We start from the raw sequence: 21,916 nt of genomic DNA on the forward strand, positions 1-21,916 counted from the left end.
AGGCGCGGGGTGCGGAGCAGAGCTGCAGATCTGGCAGGCGAGCCAGAGCCACAAGTGGGAGGCATTGGGCGGGGGGCGGAAAGCGGGGCAGCACATCGAGTTGGGGAGCAGAGGGTGGATCAGCAGATCAGGCACAGGACAAGGAGCAGGAAGCAGAGCAGCACATCAGGCAGGGGCACAGGCTGGGGAGCAGAGACCAGGGCATCCTATCAGGCGAGGGACTGCGAGCAGAGCAGCAAATCAGGCAGGGAGGGAACAGAAAGCAGAGCAGCAGTAAGGGGAAGGGATCCATGTGGCATTCAGGGAGGGTGAGGGGCTCATTTGTGGTACACCTGCCAAAAAAGGTGACCCCCACTGGGCTGGGGTATCCAAAGCCTGAGCCTGGTGTGGCCTGGTAGGTGGCAAGTCCTGCAGCTCTATAGCAGGTCTGACCTGCTTGGATGGATGCAGACAACACAGGCTCTGTAAAAATGGAGGGCTCCCCTCTCCTATTGATTGGCTCAGTAGTACAGAAACAGTCAGAGAATCAATACGGCTTCCTCAAAATATCTTGCAAAGGACAAACACAAGCAGGCATATCCGGGCATGAGCAATCTGGTCCCCAAATAGTCATAGTGCATTTGCTGTGGCGGGGGCTCATTGCCAATTGAATGATAGTTTCAGAAATGACTGGTTTGGATGTAAGTGATCTCCTAAGAGCGTCTCCGGTTCCTACAGCGCCTCTGGCTCCAAATGGTCCTAACCTGCTTATCAGCCATTTGCACCAGGTGCCAATGAAACAGCCTCTCCAGGCAAGCAGCCACTGCACCACACATTGGCACAAGACGGGGGTGGAGGGGAAACAGGCACAAAGACTTTAAAGACCCTCTGGGACAGATGGGGATCAGCTGATGAGAGCTCTTCCCCCTAAGCCCTGTCCCCTTCCAACCACCTGCATAGAGTTCATTTTGGATGAATGAAGACCTAAGCTGTCCAGTGCGTGAACAGAGTCACATGGTGGCAGCACTGGATCAGGATGCAAAGTCCTGTGCGAGCCTTTGGCCCTTCGTTGCACGGTGCATCAGCTCCACATCTAATAATAATCCATCCTCTCTCCCACCTGCTGCCTGTCTTCTCTGTATAAACCCTACGGTCTTCGGGTCAGAGGCTGCCTCTAATTTTGTGTGTGTGCAGCCGCTCCCACAATGCTGCCCTGATCCTGGGGAGAGTTTTTAGGCACCACTCATGCAAATACAAGGATGAGGCTAAGTTTTCAGTGTGCCGTGCTAAGGTGTCTCCATGTGTCAAAGTGAGGACTGCAGGGTCTGGAACAAGGAGGTGCATCTGTTGTGAAGGGTAGCTTTGGATGTGGAGTCTGTTGAATACAAGACATCCACTGTCCTGTAAGTCCAGCTCAGGAGCCTGTTGCCAGAAAGCTGGAGGCCGGAGCCCTCCAAAATGAAGTTCTGTCTTGAAAACAACAAGAAGCACAGAGACCACTTGCTTACCCATCTGGGCTGTAGTTTTTTGGAGGGCAGGGGTCAGGAGGAAGCTGGGGCACTGCCCTTCCCTTTGCATATCTGTCTCATTGCAAGCTCTCAGATTGCATCATCAACCACAAGGGCATTCTTTCATTTCCAGCTGGCTGAGAGACTACGCCCCTTCCTCTCCGATGCAGGTCCTACCTTGGTGATCCATGCCTTTGTCACCTCCGACGCAATGGGCTGCAGCTGGGCCCGGGTGGGAAAGCCACCTGGAAACTTGGGGTAGGGCCGAAAGCAGCTACATTCCTCTGAGGTGGGGCAAGCTGGCAGAGATGTGATGTATAGAACAGAAGGCCACAAGAAACTGTCGTCATCATCATCATCCAGTTTGCCCTCCTGCAGAATGTAGGCTGCATTTGACTCCCCTGTTTGCAGATCTCTTAGGGGAAAAAATAATCCAGGCTTGATTAAAAAATTGCCAGTGATGGAGAGTCCCCTACAGCCCTTGGTAAACTGCTTTGAAGGTACATTTCACTCAGCCTTAAAATCTTTGCCTTATTCTAGTCTGACTTCATCTAGCTTCAGCGTCCAGCCATTCAGTCTTGTTATAACTTTATCTGGGAGACAGGAGCCCCAAAGAGGCCTGTCCCACACTGTGAATCTGGCATCTCATGTACTGCAGTGACCAATGTCCCTTCCATGGCTCCATGACCCCCCAAAGGTTTTGTTACATGTCTCACTGTACTGGCCTCAGTTCCTGGAATGAAGTGATTGCAAGAGAATCCCAGCATCTGGAAAACTACGGCTATGATAAAAAGCATGGAGACCCTGGAAATCCAGGAAGCAGAAGGCAATTAAAATTTATACCTGATTTTAAAATTATTTAAGCCAGTCTCGCGATTTGGGGGGGGGCCTTGAATTTAGCAATACTATTTCCAGTGATAAGAGACTGAGTTTTTTGCCCCTCACCCCTCTTTTGGAGATGTTTCCTTTCCTTGTTTCCTCCTGTTCTGAAATCCTGCTGCAGCCTTGACACGTTAGGAACCATGTGACCCGTAGGGATGATGCTGGAGATAACCAGAAGCTGTGGCTCAGCAGCACTAAAAGTTCTGCTGTCACGTTCTGGGGGCTGCTTTGATAAGCACATGGAGGGCACAGGCGGGAGACAATTCCCTGGCTTTGCTGTGAGAAAAAGCATCTCTGCTGCATTGTTTCTAACATCTGTTCCCTAGAAGCTGGCTGAAAACATCAATCCAAAAACAGAGACTGTCCTGGTAACATCATTCACCCACTCTGTGTTCACAATTGTGCTACTTCCCCCTTGATTTCCATTCCTCCCTCCCACATGCTGCTTACCATGATATTTATTTGTAAATAAAAGTTTTCTCCACTGCAATAAGCCTCCCACTGCTGGTCTGATTCATGCACAGAGACAGATGCCATCTCCACAAAATTATGGCGACAGCAAGTGAATCAGGCAAGATTAGCAGCATGGTTTGGTGAGAGAGCAGAGAGAGATCTCCGTAAGGAAAGACTCACTCTCAGAGGAGGGGATGGGACCTGGAATGGCGTTGTCATAGGGTAGGAAGTTTTGTGAAGCCAGCTGCATTTTTTCTCTCTGTAAATCATAATAATCCTTCGTTCTCACACAGCACATCGTTCTCACTTTTTAAAGTGCCTTAGGAGCATTGGAGATAGGCACTGAAATGATGCAGAATAACTGAATAACTGGCTGCTCAGTTCACTGCCTGAGCAGAGAAACTGGGGAAAATTTTGTCTCCGTTCAAACATTTGGTTTTGGATCTTTCTTAAACCCTTTTTGAAATCAGTTGCTGGCAGTTTTCAAATTGAAAATGTTTTGCAATGAAAAATCAAAACAATTCATTTACAAATGTTTTGACTTTACCAGATTTACTTTTCCATGCAAATTTATGAAAGTTTCAGCCCCCTCCAAATGGCATTTTTGGGCAAATAAAACAAAGTGCCTGGCTTTTGTCAGTATGGGGGAGCGAGGAGGAGTGAGTGGCTGAGGCATCTCGCTATGAAGCCAGAGGAGGAGGTTGAGTCTTATAACAAAGACTGGAACCCACTGAACCCAGCTATAGATATCCCTATTTCACAGATGAGGAAATTGAGTCATGCATAGGTGAAGGGCCTAAGCCAAGGTCACACAGCAGGGCAGTGGTAGAGTAGCAAACACTGACCAAGCCTCCTGATTCCTAGTTTAGTGCCAAATGCTACCCCACAATATATCTGGGGCTGGTAAAAAATGCCAATATGACAACCTTGAAACCCTCTGTTTATTGCTTCCTTCTCTGAAGAGCAGCTTGATTTCCACAACGTACATGCAAATCCTTGGTTCCTGACTGTGCCTGTCAATTCCAGAGGTGATGTTTATGACAAGAAAACATTCCTGCAAAGGATGGAAATGAACTGCCTGGTTTATTGTATGCAGGACCCTTGCACAACCTTCTGCTAGCTGCCTACCAGCCTGAGTTCCCAGCGACCACGACATTCGTGGCTCTGTAGCTCGCTACCTGAGTTACGTTTATTTGGGATTTTGACGATTTCCTACCGTTATGAAACCACACACAATTATTTAATTGTTTCCTCCAAGGCTTGGCAAGTTAAAACTGAAATGCTAGAAGCAAGTTCAGCTTTCTCCCCAAATAGTTATGTCTTTGTTAGTAATTTGTGCTGCTTTTCCTAAGTAAAGTAACTATTTTTTAGAAGGTAACTGAAAAGCTATGGGCAAGTCCTACTTAGCTCAAAGCTTTGCTGTCTGTCAGAGCTGACAAAGCTGAACTACTCTCCTGGTCATTTTTTTCTGGCTGGGTGTAGCTAACCCTTTTGAGTTCCTTGAGTGGTTTGCTTTCACCATAGCTACTGGAGTCAAGTGATAACAGCACACTTAGAGCTTCGTGAAAGAAAAGTATGTTTCTTGTCTTTGTAGATGCAGAGAAAAGCTTGGCAACAGGTAATGAGTGCAAAGTAAAGGTTCAGGCAGAGCAACATTTTGTGTCATTTAAAAAAAAAATCTCATTGTTAAGCCCCAAATTATCTTTTTAAGGCTGGACTTGTTTTTTGCATGCCGGGGCAGGTCCATGAAATACTAGGTTTATAGAAGAACAGGAAAGATGGGAAACAGTGTTAAGTGTGGAAGGATCATCCAGTGAAAGTAAGACTGGCCTAAGGCAGCAGCCTAGGACAAAGGCCACTCAAGGTCAGCTCCCTCCTATGCCACTGCTTTTCTGTGCAGTACTGGACACTCCCTTTAGTCCCTCAAACTTTAGATGTGATGCACTGTGAAAGGGACATGAGCACTTCTCATAAAAGAGCTTAAATGCTTCTTGCAATTATTTTGCTGGAGAGGAGAAGGCTATATCTCCTTGGCCCTCAGTTGCAAAGAGGTAGAAACATAGTCTGTAATGGTGGGAAGAGTGAGAAGATACAAACTAAATATTAACTAACTATGTTCAGTGTTCACTCAGGCTGATGGGCTCCAAGGTCTAGGCCAAGACATAAGAACTACTTAAGTTCCACTTAAGCTCCTGTGTTTTAAGTGGTGTGTTGGCTTTGTGCTGCCTATCTGCACCAGGGCAAACCTCAGCCTTCAGAGTCCATCACCAAAAATGATCTGCTGCCCCATTTTCCCGATAGAGATTCTTTTAAACTGTGTTTAAAATATTCTGGTGTGGCAGTACAAAAATAAAAAAAAATAAAAATCCACCTATATCCCGTCCCGAAGCAGCACTTAACAAGGGGTCTGTGTGTTTGTGTCCAACATAAAAGACTCAGGCCATGTGTTTATTTTGGATTACAAATGAGAAAATGAGGAAAAGCAAAAAGACCAAGTTTTTCATTCTGCCCCACCTTGACTTCTTGCACAGAAACAAATTGTAGCTGGCTAGATGTTTTTGGCTTCCACCTTGAATAAAAATCAATCAGTCTAGAACAACCAATGGCATTCTGAGTTGTTCTCTTGTTTGTTTTGGTTTTATTCACATATTTTTGTAAGTTAAGCAAAATATTATGCCAAAGGTCAGGGCTCTGGTTATGTTGCTGCATTGTCTATTTATGGGTCCATGAATTCAACCCATAGGCCCATACATCTAATGGTCTTTCTTGGGACTCAAAAGGCTGGGAAGGGTTTTAGTTATGTAATTGTCATAAAAGCAGCAAGGGTCACGATATTAAAATACAGAAAAACTCTCTGAACATATATCTGCCAGATGAGCATTTGGGATAGGAACACCTAGAAGAGCTCTCCCATTCCTTTGCAAACATCTTTAAATGTGCATCCATTTCATTTACCTGTCTCCATAGTGGATCTCCCATATTCTCAATTCAGATTTTAAAACCATCTATAATCTGTCCATCTGTATACCACAAACCATGGACTTTTACTCAGCTACCCTTATAAAGTCAAATAATTCATGTTTGATTTCTGATGTGTCTGTCAGAAAGACACCCTGTCTTGAATGTCAAGAGAGGGAGAACCCACCAGCACCCTGGCTAGCTTGCAGCAGTTGCTAATTCTCTCACCATTAAAAATGCCTGCTTTATTTCTCACTTGAATTTTTTCAGCTCAAAATAATAACCTTTTCTTCTTGTCATGCCTTTCACTGCTTGCTTACAGACCCCCAGTATCTTCTCCCCATGGGACTACATGGTAGTAAAGTCATCTCTTCATCTTCTTTTTGGCTTACTGCATTTTTAACTTTCTCACTGGAAGGCTTTTTATCCAACCCTTGAGTCATTTCTGTTGCTCTCATTCCCCCCACCCTTTCAGTTTTTTACCATCTTTTTTTTAGAAATGCAGGTGCAATTATTCCAATATCGGTTTTGCCAATACCACGCACAGAAGACCAAAAAAAAAAAAAAATCACTTCTGCCACTTCAAAATCAGTATTTAAAGGATGAGCACCTGTTATGTTGCTGCCACAGAAGCCACACTAGCAGGTGGTGATTTGACCAATGCCGCAGAGGTCGGTCTAAATGGGCCTTTGGTGAGGCCGTGGAATCGTGCTGCGGGAGCCCCGTGCCTGTGGAGCGCAGAGCACTGTGTTCCTATCCTGTGACTGGCGCCTTTATACCGAGGACCCTCGCACCACTCGTTCTACCCAGCCAGGGACCTGACTAGAGAAGAAAATGAGTCCCGGAGGTGTACTGGGGCGGAACAGAGGCGCTCAGTCTCCAGCCCTGTGAGTCCAAGCACTCAGGAAAGGAACTGCTGCAGGTCACAATGCATGGACAAACTGGAGCTTTGTTCAGTTGTCCTTGTTCTGCCTTTTTCTCTATCATTCGCTTTGTGCCTATCTGGCAGCCTCCTTCCTCTGCTCCCAGCTAGTGCTGCCTACCCAGTTCTTAGAAAGTTGAGTCAGCTAAAGGATAGTGAGGGTGTTGGTTCCGCACATGGTCAGTTCCTGTATATCTAGCAATGGCCCCATCGTGCATGGTTCTAAGAAACCTCAAAGGGAAGCCAATGGGGCTGGAAGGGATGGGCCTGAGGCAGCCTCACACCCCACATATGTATGATGGAAGGCAGCACTGGAACAACCCTCCCACCCTCGCAGCTGCATTCAAGCATGCAAAGAAAACATGACCGGAGTTGACATAAGGAAGGAAGTGCACCACATGCTGCTGGGGAACGTGGGAAAGAAAACACAGCTTCTCACCAGTTGCCGCAGCTTCACTCAGGGTTAAACTCCCCTGGCTCTAGCTGACCCTGCTCCCACAGAAATGAGTCACCAGAGCCACCTTCTGCAGAGAAAGGTAAATGATTACAAACATCATAAGGTGTAGAGACAGGCCTGGAGGTGGGAGGCTACCTGGGATGACTAAGAGGCCTCGGCATGCTAGGCATTCATTCTTCCAGCTGTAACTGAGCATGATTTCCTGTGTGGGAAGGAGTCCCAGCCCAAGACGGGTGCAACAGGTCTAGCTGGATGAGGGGGAGGGAGGAAGACCCCAGAAGAAAACTCAGTATACTCTGAGTTCCCTGCACCTGATTCATCCCGTCCTGTCCCAAGCGGCACATGGCCCCGCCGCCACTTCTGCTGGCCGGTGCAGACCCGGCCAGTCTCCTCCCATCCCCAGCAGCACGTGGGAAGCCGACTTCAGCTGCATGCCGCTTTTCCTGGCCAGTGCTGACCCAGCTGGGTCCGCTGCATCTGGAGCAGCATGCGGCTGAAGCCGGCTTCCCACAAGCCGCTTGGGACAGGATGAGCCCGGCTGGAGTGGCAGGGGCTCAGCTGCATTTTCCCCTTGCCTGCACCAGTCAGTCCCAAGTGGCACATGGCTCCGCTGCCACTTCTGCTGGCTGGTGCCAACCTGGCTGGCCCAGGACAAAGGGTGTTTGAATATGGCTCGCCAGTCCACTAGGTGATAAAAAGTTCATGATCTGGCCCCACATTCAAAAAGGCTGGACATCCCGCCCTACAGAGTGAAAGACCTGCTTGCCTGCGACTTGGACCTCACTAAACCAGGTCACTGAACAGCAACTGTGGTATGATGAAGCAAGGAAGCCCACACTACAGTGGGAACATGATGGACTCTTTGCTACAGCCACCAGACTTTGGCAGTCATCCGCCCTAATTTATCTTTCGGGTTCCCCTAAAATAATTTTTATTTAAACTGTGTTTTCCCTTCCTGGTTACCAAACTCCTCTTGTGGTTGCCCTGGGACTTGCTGCTTGCAAGAAGGAAGGCTTCCTTGCTGTGAACATACTATGAGAGGTTGCAATTCCACTTGCCCAGGTTTCTAGGTGAGGAATGAAGCCAATTGCACTCCAGTTTGTTTGCAGGAACCCTGGGAAGCAAACCTGGCACTTGCTACTGCCAAACTGCATGTGGGAGGCCAGTCTCATGAGGAAAAAGTTACCCAAAAAACCTAGGAACAGGACTCAAGACTCCAACAGGAAGCCAAAAAGCTGAACCGCCAGTCACTGGTGTCCAGGAAAAACTAGGAACAAAAGCTTGATTCCCCACATTGATACTGTGGTGCAAGACCATTGCTGGAATGATGGCGCTATGAATCAGGCCTGAATGCTAGGGCTGTGTGAAACGGAAGCGTTTCATTTTGACCAGCATTTCGACATTTTGACAGAACATTGTTTTGTTTTGACTTTTGTTCTGAGTCGAAACGGCAGTTCCGTTTCGTACCGTCAAAACAGGATTGAAAGGGCAAAATGTTTTGATGTTTTGCCCATAGGATATAATGGGGAAAGATGAAACAGGCTATAACTTTGTCATTTCCAGCTCAATTTGGATGAAACTTGCAGAAATCCCCTTCTGAGGCCATGATGCATGCCAAGTTTCAAGAAGATAGGTGCAGGGGGTTCAGAGAAACTGCACACCAAAAAGTTGAGAGCAAAACTCATGTCGTGTATGTGTTAAGCCACAGCAGGGTCAAAACTGCAGGATTGCTATCCCCTGCTAAGGCCACAAAGCCTGCCAAGTTTCAAGAAGGTTGGTGCAGGGGTTTGGGGGAAACTGCACCCCAAATTCTTGAAAGCAAAGCTCATGTCACGTATATGTATTAAGCCACAGTGGGGTCAAAACTGCAGGGTTGGTAGTCCCCTGGTGATACCACAAAGCCTGCCAAATTTCAAGGTGATAGGTGCAGGGGTTTGGGGGAAACTGCACCTCAACCTGCTGACAAGCAAAACTTGTGATATAGATGACGCCATGTGTGTTAAGGTGCAGCGGGCTGAAAACTGCAGGGGTGGTAGCCCCTGGTGGGGCCACAAAGCCTGCCATGTTTCTAGGAGATAAGTGCAGGAGTTTGGGGGGAACTGCACCTCAAACTGCAGACAAGCAAAACTCATGACATAGGTGCCTGTGCAACTGTGTCTGTCGGGGTGTGGGGGGGAGGACAGTACCGCAGGGGGCTGCTAAGCTACTGTGTTACCAGTTACCAATTAATCATGATTCACTCAGGGACCAGCTCAATACACAGTACCTAGCCATTACATTATGACTTAACAAGCATGAATTAACACTGTAGCAGGGCACTAAGGTGCCTGCTACTTGAAGAGTAGGAATGGTCACCCAGGTGCCAGTTGCCAGGGCAACGAGGAGGAACTAGGTGTCTACACCTGTTGAGTCAGCTGACTGGAAGGGACAGGCCTGGCCCTATATAACTCCCAGGCTGAGGCCATGCAGGGAGCTCCTGCCTGTGACAAAAGGAGAAGGAGCTCTGCCTGGAGTGGAAAAAATCTGAAGGTGGGTGCAGCTGGTGATACGGGGGAGAGAGGGAGCACTTGTGGTGTGGCTCAGAGGATGTGTTAGCTGTCAGGCCTGGATTTAAGTTATAATACAGAGGCTTGTGTTTTGTGTTTGTTGCTTAAACTGGAGGACCAGGACAGGCTATACAGGGATGGAGGAGGCCTCATAGGGGGCCCACAGTGGTGTGGGAACCCCAGCCCCAGAGAGAGGGGCAGCAAGAAAGGTGCCAGAGAAGGCACAGCATTTGGGGTGTACTGACACCAGCACCTGAAAGGTGCCAGAGAAGGCACAGCATTTGGGGTGTACTGACCCCTGCACCTGTGGGGGCATTTCCAAGACAAGGCTGTGGAAGCCAGAGTGCCTGTGGGGCGCGACTGAGAGACACGGGCTGCAGAGGGCCCGTGCACCAGAGGGTGCGCTGAAAGACAAGGGCTGCAGAGAGCCTGAAGGCACAGAGTGTGAGATAGACCAAACAATATCAGGTCCATCAGCAAGGCTTGGGGTGTGGTACAGGGCTGGTTGGAGTCACACATAGCCCATAAGGCTGGGGTGTTCGGAATCCCGTTGTATAAACAAAGATCGGGACAGTAGGAACCGTGACCAGGAAGACGAGAGGCAACCTCCCTTTTTATCTTCAGAAGATCAAGACATGGCGGGCGAGAATGACGGTGCGTTAATGCAAACTTGGCATGCTGGGGGCACTAGGGGAGAGCACAGCAACCATAGGATGTTTCCCCTGCCTGGTACAAACACCTACAAAACACATGGATCAACATCTACAAAACCAGAGACTAAGGAGAGGAAATAATCAATACAGACAATCAACTGCCCCAAGACAGAGTCAGTTGCACAAGCACCCATGACATGAGTTTTGCCTGTTAGCAGCTAGGGTGCAGGGCCCCAGAACCCCCCATCACCTATCTCCTCAACAGCTGCCAGGCTCAGTGGCCACAGCAGGACCTAGCAGCCAGGCCTGCAGTAGTTTTCCCTCCTCTGTGCACCAAGACACAGTTGCACAAGCACCCATGACAGCAGCCAGAGGTGCAGTGCCCCAGAAACCCTGCACTTGCCTCCTCGACAGCTGGCAGGCTTTGTGGCTGCAGCAGGGGCTACCATCCCTGCAGCTTTCACCCTACTGCGCCTTAACACATACCGTGTCACCCATGTCACGAGTTTTGTTTGTCTGCAGCTTGAGGTGCAGTTTCCCTCAAACCCCTGTACTTATCTCCTTGAAACTTAGCAGGTCTCAGCAGGGGCTAGCATGCCTGCAGTTTTGACCACGCTGTGGCTTAACATATACATACACGACATGAGTTTTGCTTTCAGGAATTTGGGCTGCAGTTTCTCCGAACCCCCTGTACCCATCTCCTTCAAACGTAGCAGACTTTGTGGCCTCAGCAGGGGCTAGCATGCCTGCAGTTTTGACCATGCTGTGGCTTAACACATACACATGACACAAGTTTGGCTCTCAAGATTTATAGTCTGTTTTGATCTTCCCCCTTATAGCCTATGGGCAAAATGTCAAAAAGGCGAAACATTTCAACTTGCCTCGTTTCATTTCAAGGCTATTTTGTTTCAATTTTGCTGTTTCGACCTCAAAACAGTGTTGAAACAAAACTGGTGGTGAAATTTCGCACAGCTCTACTGAATGTCTCTGTTTCTGAAGCAGATACAGAGGCATTGTGGCACTGTGGAGCAGAAGAGATCAGCAATGGCTTTTGTTTGTCATGGATGGGAGCACACCATCTTGAGATCAATGAGAAGCCTATTTGGAGCTGGAGCCTGCCCAATTATATGTACCAAGTCAATGGTGAGACTTTCCTAGCACAGCGGGTTTTGCAGACGCACATCATAGTCTGACCTGCTTGATGTCAGAGGCTGGAGCCATAACAAGGAGTTGGGAATAACATGCGAGTGCAAACATTGCAGTTGGAACGACCAGGAAAAACTATATTTTGTTTGTATGCTCACATAACATGACAACACTGCATTGATTTTACTTCATGTTTCAAAACAAAATTCACTCTTGGGCTGTGCCCAAGCACGGAAAGTTTCAGCTCAAAAAGAACTGTTTTGACAAAATTATGAGTAACTGATAATTGTGTGTGTGTGTGTGTGTGTGTGTGTCTACATGCAATGTAGAACAGAGACCAAACACAAGCTCTTTGCAACAAATGGATAGGAAAATACATGTGTGTACACATGTGCCTACAGGCACCCGAGTGTTTGAAGTCACCCCTGAAACATTGTAATTCTGGGCTGGGCCAGGCAATTTTACACTGTGCTGAAATGTTAGGCAGCAGTTCAGGACAGGAAGTGAAGAAGAATGTTACCTTCACTTCATGTAAGAGTGAGAATTTGGGTGGGGGAATGGAATTAATTCAGCTGTAATTTGGGAAGGGGACTGATGCTAACAACTCTAGCACTATTGCTAAAATTTGTACAAGCTGATGTAATTATTGACAGGCAGGTATACTGATAATAGAAAGCTGAATGACATATACGATTAAAACAGTAGTATCTGCTTGTTCATGCTGCTTATGTTTTATTGCCCTGAAGATGTGCCTGGGAGCCAGGACTTTTAGACTTGACACTCTTTGTGACCCTAGGCCTGAGTTTCATATGTAAAACTATCACTTCCAGGCAGGTATGCTGGGTACACCTCACCTCATTATAACAGCTGATGTCTGTAAAGGTGAAAGTGCAGGTATTTTCAGATGCAAATGAAAAGCAAATGCTGCATTTCTCTCATTCCCTCACTAAGGTAAAATACTTGAATGTAGACTTCACGGCTATTGCTATCCTGCGCACTATGGATTCCAGGGACTTCATGTTAAGCTGGGATGGAAGTCAGATGCTCCGGTTCATATTCCAAAAAGGTTACTACCATTGTTAAAAGAGAGTCTCCCTGGGGTATAACAGTACTGGGACATGGACACACCCATATGAAGCTCTGATATTGCACTAACCCATATGAATGGGATAATTGAATAAGGGGTGGCAAACAACAGGAGGCAGAGTCTCCAATCTTACTGCACCCACTGTGGCCCTTGGATAAAGGAGATAATTGTCTCAAGTTGATGGCTCTGCCCAGAGGAAGGTGCAAATTTACCACTCTCCTTTTTGAATGCACAGTGCCCATAGGGAGACAATAGCCATCAGCCTCAGCTCACTGCCTCGTTGGAGGCCATCTTTTAAAGCCACTGAAAAAAAACAGAGCACAAAACTCTGCAGAGAGCATCACAAAAGAGGCCTGACGTCAATTCGTTGGGAGGTGAAAGGCGCTGGGCCAAGAGAAGGGAAGCTGTGTTTGAAAAATGACAATTTCTGTCTAGGAAATGTACAGTTCTGAAAGGGGCCCTTCTTCATGGGTCTCTAGGAGCCAGAGAACAGAACAAGAAAAGCCTTTGAATAGCTATGTAAACTATTCAGCACACTGCCAGCTAGACGGGAGCTTGCTGGAGCCAAGCGGAAAGTCTATCTGCACGCTCAATTGCAAAGTTCCGAACACGTCCTAATGCTGCTGGCGTTGCAAGAGGCGACCTCCAGGGATTGACCCACCTCTTCCTTCGGAAGGGAAAATCTTGGGTCTTAAAGAAACTGATGTAGGGCTCCCACTTCTGTTATCTTCTAGTGCTTTCAGATGCAGAGCATGGTTGTTCATCGCAGCCAAGTGCATGCTCTGGGAGCAGTTTGTGTACCTATTTTTATGCATGTGCAAAGTTAAGCATGTGTTTAACAGCGTTCCTGAATCAGCATTCAGAAGAGGGTGCTTACAGAAATTAAACCAGAGAAAGTCAAAAGGGGCCTAAGATTGACTTGAATTTTGGAGGCAGAGGTAGTCTTTTGTTCCATGTTTGTCCTGGTTATGATGGAGGCAAATAAATACTAGTATTCAAACCTGAAGATATTCCGCATAGTTCAGATTAATCAATACGTGTGTGAAAGGCAAGAAGAAAGACATGGGGCCACATGTTCAGAGGCCTGATCCCGTAGACCACTAAAGCACATGCTTCCCTTTAGGCAAGAATTCAATTTCAATGGGACTATCTGGATGCTTAAACGTGTGCTGATATGCTTCTGGGCCCACAGGAACCAATTATGTTTAGAAACAAAATGTGGGCACTACTGGGATTGGAGCTATGTCAGTACCTGCACATAGAGATGATGGAGGGAATGGTGGCTCTGTTTTTACAGTGGCTCATATTTTTAGGCACCTGCTGCATTACCTTGTTTAATGAGACCTATGGGATGGTTCAATATTTTAGGCAAAACAGGGGAAGCCTGTGTAAAGCTCCAGGTATATGCTTCCCTTTCTTCCCAAAAGTAACAGATTTAATTACTCGTAAAAATTAGATACAGCAAGGGCCTGCTGGGCCATCTTGCTCGCTGAGGCACGAGGCACTTGGTAAGCCATACTCCCATGGACATGCCATACAAACTGGATGTCTAATTTCCACAGGCTTCTCTGAAAATCAACATCATCTTTACCAGCAAAAATTATCAGGAGTTGGCTGAGCTTCTGCTTATCTGGAGGACAGAAGAGCCATGCTCCACTGGAGCAGGAGAGGCCAAGGCAGGGCACAGACAGAAGTTACATTTATCACAAGATCACCCCCCTGAAAGCACTCTACAGCCATGCTGTGAAACATATGCATGGGTGCAGAGTGCTTTAAAAGTAGCTGATCGTGCAACAAGTTAGCCCTCATCAAATGAGGGATCAGATGAAGGTGCTCCACTTTGGACCATCTTAGGAAACTTGTGCTCCTTAGGGTTAATTTGTGGTCTGATGGCTGTCTGCAGGAAGGGGAGGGAGGAGAGGAAGCGAGCTCCTGGCTGAGGTTTGCCCAGCCTGATGTGGAGAGGGTGGGGTGGGGGCAGGTGGATTGGAGCCCCCATGCCTCACAACCCCCCCCCCACCCTGTCACTCAGCTTGCGCCTTGCTGACTCCCCTTCCCCACTCCCCCTTCTGCTCCTGCAGAAGCTGGAGCTTGGGGCTGGGGGAGAGGGGCAGCTCTTCTGCTGCAGGCAGGTTCTCCAGGCTCCTTCAGCCAGGCTTGATCCCTTCCCCACTCCAGGAGTGAGGGGGGGTTGCATATTTATCAGCGCTTACCATGTTTACTCTGAGACTGAAGTGGGTGATTCCATATGGAGTGATGCACGTTGTGGATCAGAGGAACTGCAACTGAGAAGCATCCTAGGAGGTGATGGAAGCTCTTTTGCTTGAAAGACTAAAAAGTGGTCAGGATGTATAAAAGCACTATATATAACCCAGCCAAGGATCCTGTGCTGGCATAGGGGTCTGCCTGTCTTATATACTAGACTAACTGGAGTGGGCTGAGATTTTCAAATGCACCTAAGGGCTTTTTATTTTCTACCTATGGGGACTTTTACCATCTTTAATTTTCCCTCTGCCTGAAGAAAGGTGCATGTGCCTAAAAGCTTGCAAAGAAAGATAATTTTTTTGTGATTTCTTGGTTGGTCTAATAAAAGGAAGCATCTCTGAACCAAGAGTTTTAGAGTTTTGCATTTCTTTCTGTCTCAGACCAACACAGCTATCAAATACATCCCTAGGGGCTTTGGATGTTTGACTCCTCTTAAGCCCTCTAGATAGCTAGCTCTGGAATTTCGCCTGCAACATCTAGGCACCAAGAACTGCTAAGAATCCAACAGGGTTTTACTACATAGTTTGGGGAATAGTTTGATGCTACTGGAATTCTTTATTTACTTCCTTTATGTTCCGTCTTTCATGAACTATTGTGGACATTCCTGATGGAGATCTGTTTCTTAGCCTTCCCAAAATAAATACCAGTTCTTTCACATTTGTATGGCAGCTATGACATAGTATCTTGGTGGACAATATAGGATAGCATTAATCACCTGATACTGCTACTCGGCCAGATATTCATGGCAGATAACAGATTCACAGGGTCATGCCACTCCGATGATCCACAACTTGGTAATTACCACAACAGAACTGATAAGATTTGGGCCAGAGAGTCATGGAGGAGTAGGAGGTTCTGATATACTGTGAAGTCTTGCCAGTATGAATGACTAGTGCCCCTGGCAGCTGTGGGGGCACAGCAGCAGCAGGAGCGTGGCAGTGGTGGCGGGAGCTCAGCGGCAGTGAGCGGCGAGCTCCCACAGATGTTGCTGGCGCTGGCGGTGGTGGCGGGCAGGGGGGAGGGGGATGGCAAACGCCAACCAAGGGTTGGTGACCACCTGCAGCTACTACTGGCTGGCAGTGTCGGTGGCAGCCAGCAGGGATTAAGGACTGCCTGCAGATGCCGCTGGCACTGTCGGCAATGGGGAGGCAAACAGCAATTACCCATAGTTGGCAGTGCCTTTTTGTAGGGGGTGCACTGCCACACTCAGGGGGTTCATGTGCACCCCCTACGTGTCGCCCCTGCTTGCCAGTGCCTAACTCCAGTAATAACTAATCATTCTGGCCAGCAATGCAGCTTGCAATGCTGCATTAATTACTCCACTCGGCTAGGGATTCTGCATATGGCACGGAAAGGTAGTAGAGCTAGTAAAAAAGATGCATCAGCAGCCAGAGGGCTCTCATGTTAAGTCTTTTGCCTGTACTGCTCATCTAGATACTATATTTCTTTGACATCCAAGCAGCAGCACAGTCAAGTGGTTAGAGAAAGGGACTGTTTTTCCATCTCTGCCACACAGTTTTTTTGGTCAGGGGAGTCCAGTTCTCTTGTGCCTCAGTTTCCCCAACTGTATGTGGGAACCAAGTGACTGAAGGAGCAGCTAGCTGTAAGTTAGTAAACTTGCAGGAATTTGGGTTCTCTTAGGTTTAATCAAGAGGGCAGGGTGCTCATAACAAAGGCTATTGATTGGTTACTCTCCCCCACTGAGCAGGAGCAGCTCTCTTCCCCTCCCCCACAGCTAGTAAGAGTCCCACAGCTCTACTGCAACACAGCACTCCAGAACATGCTTTGCCCATGATGATCTCATGGAGATGCTTGCAGCTGTGAAGTGCTTCATTGCCTTGGAGCTGGTGGAATGGGCTAGTTTCATAGATTCATAGATTATAAAGGCTGGAAGGGACCTTACAACATCATCAGGCCAACCCCCACCTTCTCCCCGCACTAGGCAGGTTCAAGGCAAGATGGATCTAGATAGATTTCTCCCTCCCACCTGCTCCCTGGTCAGAATAGCATTTTGTCTCCAGTTCCCGCCAGGCTGGTGGTTTCTCAGGGAATATAAGTCACATGCTGGATTACAAAGTCAGTGCCTACAGGAGCAGTATGGGAGCACTGGGCTGGGGAAGAGAATGGAGAGTCATTCCTCACTAGGGTTATCCATACACACTTCTCTTGCCTTTTGGTGCCTCTTGTCTTCTCTCTACATGGGGGGAAACGGCTGCTGGTACCATACAGCAGTGGGTCTACCAGTACCAATCCTTGCTGCAGAGCAGGTAGCTCTTAACAGCTGGCAGAGGATCTGCCTCTCTTGTGCGGGCTGCCTACATTGAACAAGAGCTCTGAAAAGTTGGTGCACCAGGGAAAGATGTCTCTGCAAGTGTGAACCCTGCACAAAGACCATCCTGCCCTGCAACACGCAGACTGTTGATTGCTGCAAGCTCACACTGCATGATCACACAGCAGGGTCAGGTATGAATTGCTAGAGCACCTCAAGTCAAATATCTGAGTTGTCACCTCTGTTTGGGTATCAAAGGCAGAATCCATGCAGAACCTTGTTTCCACGTGCAAAGTTTGAGAGGAAATCAGAGAGCTTTCAAAGGCATGAGGCGATAATGAACGAAGTCTTCTCTGGGAGCAAAAGACAAGCAGCAAAGAATTGTGTTAATGCCTGTCTGTCTCCATGTAACAGATGCCCGAAAGGGGAACATGATAGTGGAGTCCATGGTGAGAACCTGTCCAACCCCGGCAGTGATGGGAGACTCCAGTGAGTTTGCAGAAGTTGTTAAATAACAGAGTGAGGTTGATGAGGAGATAGTGCCATCTCCCGGTAGTCCACGACATCTGCTGCTCTGTGAATCATAGATTGCACAATCAGAACAGACCAATAACAGTCACCTCCTCTGACCTCCTACATAATGCATACCATAGAAGTTTCTCTAGCCATTCCTGATCAGGCCTGCACACCTGGCACAGGTGTGTCTATGCTAAGGGCTGTGCTGGTTTATTTACCACAGTAAATAATCAGCCCTGTTTCCATGCCTGGCATGGTTATAGTGACACAAGATCAATATTCAGACCAGGCCTCAGCTGTACTCTATACCTTTAAGTATTTATTTATTCAAAACATTCCCTCTTTTTTTTTTATTTGGTCAGACCCATTTGCTGAATTCATCCTGAAATCACAACCAGATTTAGTCTTTCCTACCCTCCAGACTCCATCTATTAAAAATATACTTTTCGTCAAACACATTTGGCTAGCTCACCTCACAAATATGTGTGAGTTGGCCTGCACTAGGTGAGGCTCTGACCCTTATGTCATGCTTGTGGTTAGATTGGCATTTTCTGTCAGCAGCTATACTGTCATTGACAGTTGCTGTACTCACAGGTTCACCTCCTTCTTCCCATCTCTCAAGAAGTGCTATATGACCTTCCCCACATAGACTATCCACAGGGTCTCTTCCCATTCTCTTTCAAATGCCCTGTTCAGAGTGATGGGGCCATGGTGTATGAGGGTATCAGGCCTCTAGCATGTAGGAACCTCTGTCCCTGCAAATTCTGTACCTCTGGCTATTCTGGGATGCAAGGAATTCTGCTGTACTGTGTGCTCATATAAATAATATCTACTACTTCCAAAGCTAGACATGGCTCCTGAATCAATATTTTGTCCCATGAAGTTACATGGCCAGGTTTTCAATCATGCTTAGAAAACTGAAGCTTCTCATGTAAATCATGGAAGTCACTAAAAGCAGTCAAGTGGAGGCAATCAGCTTCAGTGGGCTAGGCCCTAGCCTGGAGACCTCGATTCTAGTCCTGACTCAGCCACTGACCTGCTGGGTAGACCTATTCCTATTTCTGCTTTCTCCCTCCCACCCTCTGCAGCTCTGCTATGTGTAGACAGCAACACAGAAGTCCTTGACTTTAGGAAGGCTGACTTTAACAAGCTCAGGAGGCTTGTTACTGAGGCCCTAAGGGACCATGACCCCAGGGAGAGGGGAGTTCAAGAAGAACGGTTGCTCCTCAAGGGAGCAATCCTCAATACACAAGCTAAGTCTATTCCATCTCGGAGGAAAGGCAGCAAGAGGACACAGCAGCCCCCCTGGCTCTCCAGGGACCTAGCAGACCTCCAGAGCCTAAAAAGAAAGGCCTACAAAGGATGGAGGACGGGATTCACCTCCAAGGAGGATTATTCTGCACTGGTCCGGTCCTGCAGGGAGCAAACCAGAAAAGCCAAGGCTGCAACTGAACTCCAACTAGCTTTGAGCATCAAGGACAATAAAAAGTCCGTTTTCAGATATGTGGGGAGCCGGGAGAAAAGCAAAGGCAACATTGGTGAACAGCTGTCAGTTGCCCCTGCTGAACCAGACAGGGCAACTGACAACTGATGCCCAGGAAAAGGCCAACCCATTAAATGGGTACTTTGCATCAGTCTTTCGTCAGTCTCATGGGAAGCCCATGCCCGCTACAGGACAGGGAGGTCCAAGTGAGGGAGATCGCCTGCCCTCCATTAATGCTGACCTTGTGAAGGAACACCTTAAGAAGCTGGATACCTTCAAGTCAGCCAGCCCTGACAGTCTACACCCCAGGGTACTCAAGAAGCTGGCGAGCATTATAGCCCAGCCTCTGGCACTGATCTTTGAGAACTCCTGGCACTCTGGTGTAGTGCCTGAAGACTGGAAGAAGGCCAATGTGGTGCTGATCTTCAAGAAAGGGAGGAAAGTGGATCCGGCTAACTATAGGCCTATCAGCCTGACTTCTATCCCGGGGAAGATCTTAGAAAAGTTTATTAAAGAGGTCATCCTTAATGGACTGGGCAACACCAACATCCTAAGGGATAGCCAGCACTGGTTTGTTGTGGGTAGGTCTTGCTTGACCAATCTCATTTCCTTCTAAGACCAGGTGACCTATCACCTGGACAAGGGGGAAGAGATTAATGTTATATATCTTGACTTAAAAAAAGCCTTTGATCTGGTATCCCATGACCACCTCTTGGCAAAACTGGATAATTGTGGCCTTGGGTCCACCACGATCCACTTGCTGGAAAATTGGCACCATGGTTGGACCTAGAGGGTAGTAATTGATGGAAGTCACTCATCATGGTGTCCTGTGACCAGTGGGGTCCCCCAAGGCTCTGTCCTCGGACCCATATTGTTCAACATCTTCATTAATGATGCGGACACTGGAGTCAGGAGTGGACTGGCCAAGTTTGCCGACGACACCAAACTTTGAGGCAAAGCATCCACGCCAGAAGACAGGCGGGTGATCCAGACTGACCTGGACAGGCTCAGCAAATGGGCGGATGAGAACCTGATGGTGTTTAACACTGAAAAATGCAAGGTTCTCCACCTTGGGAGGAAAAATCTGCAGCATCTTTATAAGCTCAGCAGTGGTACGCTGGCTAGCACTACGGAAGAACGAGACTTGGGACACTGACCACAAGATGAACATGAGCCTGCAATGCAATGCTGCAGCTAGTAAAGCGACCAAAATGCTGGCTTGCATCCACAGATGCTTCTCAATCAAATCCCAGGACGACATTCTCTCCTTGTACTCAGGCTTGGTGAGGCCGCAGCTGGAGTACTGCGTCCAGTTTTGGGCTCCACAATTCAAAAAGGATGTGGAGAAGCTTGAGAGGGTGCAGAGAAGAGCCATGCGCATGATCAGAGGTCAAGAAAACAGACCTTACAATGACAGGCTGAGAGCTATGGGGCTCTTTAGCCTGGAAAAGTGCAGGCTCAGGGGTGATCTGATGGCCACCTATAAGTTTATCAGGGGTGACCACCAGGATCTGGGGGAACGTTTGTTCACCAGAGCGCCCCAAGGGATGACGAGGTCTAACGGTCATAAACTACTACAAGACCGTTTCAGGCTGGATGTAAGGAAGAATTTCTTTACTGTCCGAGCCCCCAAGTTCTGGAATAGCCTCCCATCGGAGGTGGTTCAGGCACCTACACTGAACACCTTCGAGAGCAAATCGGATGCTTATCTTGCTGGGATCCTATGACCCCAGCTGATTTCCTGCCCTTTGCGGGGGGCTAGACTCTGATCTTCCGAGGTCCCTTCCAGCCCTAACGTTTATGAAATCTATGAAATCTAGACTGAAGGTAGATGAGGGACGTCATTACGTGTGTACAGCCCCAAGCAGTGAGGCACTGACCTCAGAGGGGGCCCTTACATGCTTGTGTGATATTAACAAATACACAGTAAAGAAAAAGGAATTATACCAAACGCTTCACACAGATCATCTCAAGTCCAGAGACTTCAGGAGCTGGAGGACTCGCAGTTAAGGAGACTCACTGGCTCCGGACCATCATAGTAGGTGCACTGCTGTGGTCACTGAGTGGTGCCCAGCTCATAACCTCGTAAGTGAGAGTGGTTCTGCGTGAACTCTTTGCCAAAGATTTGCAGCACCTGAAAGACACACAGTTCTGAGATTCCCTCTAACAAAACGTACTGCGTGAGAGACAAAGGGACAGACTGCGGCTTGCACCCCATGCACGCAAAATGGAGGAACAGCTCTGTTCGTGACTTGGGTTACTCAGACCATGTATGCAGGTGGGCAGCTCTACATACACCCCACCTGGCTGCCCAATCCCACCTTACAGCAAAGAGATACAGGTACAGCTGGGGGCTCGGCTCCACCTTGCTGGACCGTGCATCTGACCCAGATGCAGACTGAGGGTCAATTTAGTGCTGGAAAAGACCAGCAACAAATATGTATCCCTTGAGCATGCAGGAGACTGACTGAAGACACAGCCAGTCAGAATCACGGAAAATTAGGGTTGGGCGGGACCTCAAGACATCATTTTTAGTCCGGTGTTTCTTAACCTGTGTCACAACGCAAAGTGTGTAGTAAGAATATATATGGGTCAACAAATTAAAAATGGATTCTTCTTTAAAGGGGAAAAACGCTGCAAACTTGCCTTAGCCTTGCGGACTGCCAAAGATCCAACCTACAAGGGTCTGCGCATGCGCACCCGTTTCCACCTCCCTCCAGCCCGTCGGTACATAGGGACATGCGCAGTTCCCAGGCAAACCTACGCGGTGCTGCGCACGCGCGGCTTGGGAG

General features: G+C 48.0%; 1 long non-coding RNA gene across 1 annotated transcript; it reads right to left on the reverse strand.

Annotated features, from left to right (window-relative positions):
- Window positions 1–11,472: 11,472 nt before the first annotated feature.
- Window positions 11,473–21,841, reverse strand: LOC149862055 (uncharacterized). The gene is made up of 3 exons (XR_016443102.1): window positions 21,771–21,841; window positions 21,072–21,258; window positions 11,473–17,699 (listed from the first exon to the last, which is right to left on the reverse strand). It is a non-coding gene; the product is annotated as an uncharacterized LOC149862055 (long non-coding RNA).
- Between the last annotated feature and the right edge of the window lie 75 nt (window positions 21,842–21,916).

Source organism: Crocodylus siamensis, chromosome 6, assembly GCF_052110815.1.
Source record: "Crocodylus siamensis isolate JL-2025a chromosome 6, ASM5211081v1, whole genome shotgun sequence".
Lineage (NCBI taxonomy): Eukaryota > Metazoa > Chordata > Crocodylia > Crocodylidae > Crocodylus > Crocodylus siamensis.